Source organism: Cetorhinus maximus, unplaced genomic scaffold (genome assembly GCF_964194155.1).
Source record: "Cetorhinus maximus unplaced genomic scaffold, sCetMax3.hap1.1 HAP1_SCAFFOLD_602, whole genome shotgun sequence".
In the NCBI taxonomy this organism is placed as follows: domain Eukaryota; kingdom Metazoa; phylum Chordata; class Chondrichthyes; order Lamniformes; family Cetorhinidae; genus Cetorhinus; species Cetorhinus maximus.
In genome coordinates, this window is record NW_027596544.1 from 233626 (window position 1) to 239310 (window position 5685).

A 5685-nucleotide genomic window follows, 5' to 3' on the forward strand; every position below is an offset into this window, starting at 1 on the left:
CAGACCAGGAATCCCCCCGGCCAGCTGGAACACTGTCCCTGGATAATGTCGGAGAGTGGGGCTTGGGAACACAATGCGATTTATTTGGTCTGAAATAGGTTTTATTCCAATATCGTTTGAGAATACCTGTACAGTGTCCAAACAGGTCAAGCCAACATCACTCGATATATTTATATATACATATTTCTCTGTACATTGGCGAGATCGGGTTATGGATTTTCAATTCAGAGTTTGTCTGTCCGCGTTAGCTCGTGACATGTTTAGGACCAACAGCCCCTGCTGCTTGTAACATATCGCAGTTAAATACACTCCCAGCCAATGTCCCCGTCACAATGACAGCGGAGAGAGAGAGGGGGGAAAGAGATTAGACCCCTGTTAAAGAGGGAGTCTCTCCGTCGGGGACCCCTGTTAAAGAGGGAGTCTCTCCGTCGGGGACCCCTGTTAAAGAGGGAGTCTCTCCGTCCGGGACCCCTGTTAAAGAGGGAGTCTCTCCGTCGGGGACACCTGTTAAAGAGGGGGTCTCTCCGTCAGGGACCCCTGTTAAAGAGGGAGTCTCTCCGTCCGGGACGCCTGTTAAAGAGGGAGTCTCTCCGTCGGGGACCCCTGTTAAAGAGGGAGTCTCTCCGTCGGGGACCCCTGTTAAAGAGGGAGTCTCTCCGTCGGGGACCCCTGTTAAAGAGGGAGTCTCTCTGTTGGGGACCCCCTGTTAAAGAGGGAATCTCTCCGTCGGGGACCCCTGTTAAAGAGGGAGTCTTGCGTCGGGGACCCCTGTTAAAGAGGGAGTCTCTCCGTCAGGGACCCCTGTTAAAGACGGATTCTCTCCGTCGGAGACCCCTGTTACAGAGGGAGTCTCTCTGTCCAGTGTTAAAGGGGAAATGAACATGGTATTGGGGATGAAGGTGACTCTCTTGGGGAAGGGTGGGACAGAGGGCAGTGGTTAAAGGTGACTCTAGTCGCGGTATTTACAGCAAAGGGTAGCATCACACCCCCTGGTTTCCTGCTGACCTCCGGCCCACCCAACCCCTCAACCTCCCGCGCGCAAACGGACCCCTTTGTCCTGCGCGACGCCTCACGCAGTTCAACATCCAAGCGAGCCTGACAACCTTCCGCAGTTGGGGGCTTGACAGTTCCTGGAGACCGGGGGGGCGCCGACTGCTGCAGGGTCAGTGAGGCTTCGGGGAAGGGTGCCGGGGCGTGCAGGATGGTGCTGAGGCGAGGCGGGGATGAGTCGGAGGTCGGAGGTCAAAGAGGTCGGTCTGCGCTCTCCCCTCTCACCTCCCTCACCCGGGGTGGGCCACGTAATTGTGGCAGGTCTCCCCCCCAAGGTGGGGGCCGCAGGTCAGCCACAGGTCGAAGGTCAGGCTGCCGTAGCTGAAGTAGCAGACGTGGGGGTGGCGGCCGGAGGTCAGGGTACGCTGGCAGGAGCCCAGCAGGTCGTCGTCGTGGCCGCTGTCCCGGTCCCAGGCCTCCACTCGCAGGCCCAGGCCCGGCTCGACCTGGAGGTCGCCCAGGTCGAGGGTCACGTTCCAGACGGGGTTGTTGTCGTTGGCGATGACCCCGGTCGAGGCGGCCTGCCTCGCCCCACCCCCGCCCCCGCCCTCGGCCCAGGCCTTGACGTAGGCGTCGGTGGCGGTGGTGTAGTCCCCCCACAGGTCGCGCCCCCGCTTGACCACCACCCGCAGCTTGGCCCAGCCCTTGCCCTTGGAGCAGCAGAGCTTGTCCACCCGGGCGTCCTCCCGGCAACGGCAGGCGCAGGGGTCGCGGGGGTCAGCCCCCGCGCCCGGCGGGCAGGCCGGCGCCGAGCAGTTGCCCCCGGGGCCGGCGGCGCTGCTGCTCAGGACGTACTGGCTGACGGCCGCCCGCAGGTTGGCGTGCCGGGGGTCCTTGCGGGCCACCAGCAGGTGGAGGGGCTCCAGCACATGGTAGATGACCCCGGGGTGGGCGGCCAGGCTCTCGACCCAGCCGGTGAAGGCGGCCGGGTCACCGGAGAAGAAGAGGTCCAGCCCGGCCAGGGCGCTGCCCCCTTCACCTCCGTCTCCCTGTCGCTGTAGGCCTCGTGGAAGTCCCGCTTGCCCTCCATCTTCTTCCGCGCCTCCTGGCAGCTCTTGTACCTGGCACTGGCCTCGAACTTCTCACCCATCTTGGCCTCCGCCTCCAACTCCAGGCAGTCCTTGACCTGCAACGAGACAGGGTTGGCTGAGCAAGGTTCCCAGAGAGAGAGAGAAACATAGGAGCTCGGAGCAGGAGTAAGGCCATTCGGCCCTTCGAACCTGCTCTGCCATTCCCAATGACCATGGTGACCATCCAACTTCAATAGCCCTGCTCCCGCTTTCTCCCCATCCCCTTTGACCCCTTTCAGCTATATCCAACTCCTTCTTGAAACAATGTTTTGGTCTCAACTACTCTCTGTGGTAGCGAATTCCACAGGTTCACCGCTCTCTGGGTGAAGAAACATCTCCTCATCTCAGTCCTCAATGGTCCACCCCGTATCCTCAGACTGTGACCCTCCTGGTTCTGGACTCCCCCCACCATCGGGAACATCCTTCCTGCATCTACCCTGTCTCGTCCTGTTAGAATTTTATAGGTTTCTATGAGATCCACCCCCTCTCATTCTTCTGGACTCCAGCGAATATAATCCTAACCGACTCAATCTCTCCTCTTATGTCAGTCCCAGGGATCAGTCGGGTAAACCTTTGCTGCACTCCCTCTATAGCAAGAACATCCTTCCTCAGATAAGGAGACCTAAACTGCACTCGATATTCCAGGCGTGGTCTCACCAAGAACCTGATCAATTGCAGCAAGGCATCCCTGCTCCTGTACTCGAATCCTCTCGCTATGAAGGCCAACATACCATTTGCCTTCTTTACCACCTGCTGCACCTGCATGCTTACCTTCAGCGACTGGTGTACGAGGACACCCAGCTCTCGTCGCACATTCCCTTCTCTCAATTTATAGCCATTCAGGTAATAATCTGCCTTCCCGGTTTTGCTACCAAAGAGGATAACCTCACATTTATCCACATTAAACTGCATCTGCCATGCATTTGCCCACTCACTCAGCTTGTCCAAATCACACTGCATCCTCCCCACAGCTCACCCTCCCACCCAGCTTTGTGTCATCTGCAAATTTGGAGATACTACATTTAATTCCCTCATCTAAATCATGAATATATATTGTGAATAGCTGGGGTCCCAGCACCGATCCCTGCGGTACCCCACTAGTCACTGCCTGCCAATCGGAAAAAGACCCGTTTATTCCTCCTCTTTGTTTCCTGTCTGCCAACCAGTTTTCTATCCATCTCAATACACTACCCCCAATCCCATGCGCTTTAATTTTACACGCCGATCTCTCATGTGGGACTTTGTCGAAAGCCTTCTGAAAGTCCATATAAACCACATCCACTGTCTCCCCCTCATCAACTCTACTAGTGACATCCTCGAGAAATTCCAGTAGATTTGTCAAGCACGATTTCCCTTTCGTAAATCCATGCTGACTCTGTCCGATTCTGCCACTGTTTTCCACATGCTCAGCTATTAAATCTTTGATAATGGACTCTAGAATTTTCCCCACTACCGATGTCAGGCTGACTGGTCTATAATTCCCTGTTTTCTCTCTACCTCCGTTTTTAAATAGTGGGGTTACATTAGCTACCCTCCAACCTGTAGGAACTGTTCCAGAGTCTATAGAATCTCAGAAGATGACCACCAATGCATCCACTATTTCTAAGGTCGCTTCCTTAAGTACTCTGGGATGTAGATTATCAGGCCCTGGGGATTTACCCGCCTTCAATCCCATCAATTTCCCCAACACCATTTCCCCACTAATACTGATTTCTTTCAGTTCCTCCCTCTCACTAAACCCTGTGTTGCCCAACATTTCTGGAATGTTATCAGTGTCGTCCTTTGTGAAGACAGAACCAAACTCTGTATTTAGTTGGTCAGCCATTTCTTTGTTCCCCATTATAAATTCCCCTGTTTCTAACTGTAAGGGACCTACATTTGTCTTCACCAATCTTTTTCTCCTCACATACCTATAGAAACTTTTACAGTCAGTTTTTATGTTCCCTGCAAGCTTACTCTTGTATTCTATTTTCCCCTACTTAATCAATCCCTTGGGAGGGCAGGGGCCTAGTTGAGGCTCGGGGGTGTCCCCGAGGGAGAGTCTCACTGTTGGAGGGTCAGTGCTGAGGGAGAGCCAAACTGTCGGAGGGTCAGTGCTGAGGGACAGCCGCACTGTCGGAGGGTCAGTGCTGAGGGAGCGCCGCGCTGTCGGAGGGTCAGTGCAGAGGGAGCGCCGCACTGTCGGAGTGTCAGTGCTGAGGGAGCGCCGCACTGTCGGAGGGTCAGTGCTGAGGGAGCGCCGCACTGTCGGAGGGTCAGTGCAGAGGGAGCGCCGCACTGTCGGAGGGTCAGTGCTGAGGGAGCGCCGCACTGTCGGAGGGTCAGTGCTGAGGGAGCGCCGCACTGTCGGAGGGTCAGTGCTGAGGGAGCGCTGCACTGTCGGAGGGTCAGTGCTGAGGGAGATCCGCACTGTCAGAGGGTCAGTACTGAGGGAGCGCCGCACTGTCGGAAGGTCAGTACTGAGGGAGAGCCGCACTGTCGGAGGGTTAGGACTGAGGGAGAGCCGCACTGTCGGAGGGTTAGGACTGAGGGAGAGCCGCACTGTCGGAGGGTTAGGACTGAGGGAGAGCCGCACTGTCGGAGGGTGAGTACTGAGGGAGCGCCGCACTGTCGGAGGGTTAGGACTGAGGGAGAGTCGCACTGTCGGAGGCTCAGTACTGAGGGAGGGCCGCACTGTCGGAGGGTTAGGACTGAGGGAGAGCCGCACTGTCGGAGGCTCAGTACTGAGGGAGAGCCGCACTGTCGGAGGGTCAGTACTGAGGGAGCGCCGCACTTTCAGAGGGTCAGTACTGAGAGAGCGCCCACTGTCGGAGGGTCAGTGCTGAGGGAGAGCCGCACTGTCGGAGGGTCAGTACTGAGGGAGAGCCGCACTGTCGGCGGGTCAGTGCTGAGTGAACGCCGCACTGTCGGAGGGTCAGTGCTGAGGGAGCGACGCACTTTGGGAGGGTCAGTACTGAGGGAGAGCCGCACTGTCGGAGGGTCAGTACTGAGGGAGCGCTGCACTGTCGGAGGGTCAGTGCAGAGGGAGTGCCGCACTGTCGGAGGGTCAGTGCTGAGGGAGCGACGCACTTTGGGAGGGTCAGTACTGTGGGAGAGCTGCACTGTCAGAGGGTCAGTGGTGAGGGAGCACCACACTGTTGGAGGGTCAGTGCTGAGGGAGCGCCGCACTGTCGGAGGGTCAGTGCTAAGGGTGCGCCGCACTGTCGGAGGGTCAGTGCAGAGGGAGCGCCGCACTGTCGGAGGGTCAGTATTGAGGGAGTGCCGCACTGTCAGAGGGTCAGCGCTGAGGGAGCGCCGCACTGTCGGAGGGTCAGTGCTGAGGGATGGCCGCACTGTCAGAGGGCCAGTGCAGAGGGAGAGCCTCACTGTCGGAGGGTCAGTACTGAGGGAGAGCCGCACTGTCGGAGGGTCAGTACTGAGGGAGAGCCGCACTGTCGGAGGGTCAGCCCTGAGGGAGAGCCGCACTGTCGGAGGGTCAGTACTGAGGGAGCGCCGCACTGTCGGAGGGTCAGTACTGAGGGAGCGCCGCAGTGTCGGAGGGTCAGTGCTGAGGGAGCGCCGCAGT

At 57.8% G+C, this 5685-nt stretch overlaps 1 pseudogene; it reads right to left on the reverse strand.

Annotated features, from left to right (window-relative positions):
* Positions 1–1280: 1280 nt before the first annotated feature.
* On the reverse strand, positions 1281–2172 carry LOC144674265 (perforin-1 pseudogene; annotated as a pseudogene).
* Between the last annotated feature and the right edge of the window lie 3513 nt (positions 2173–5685).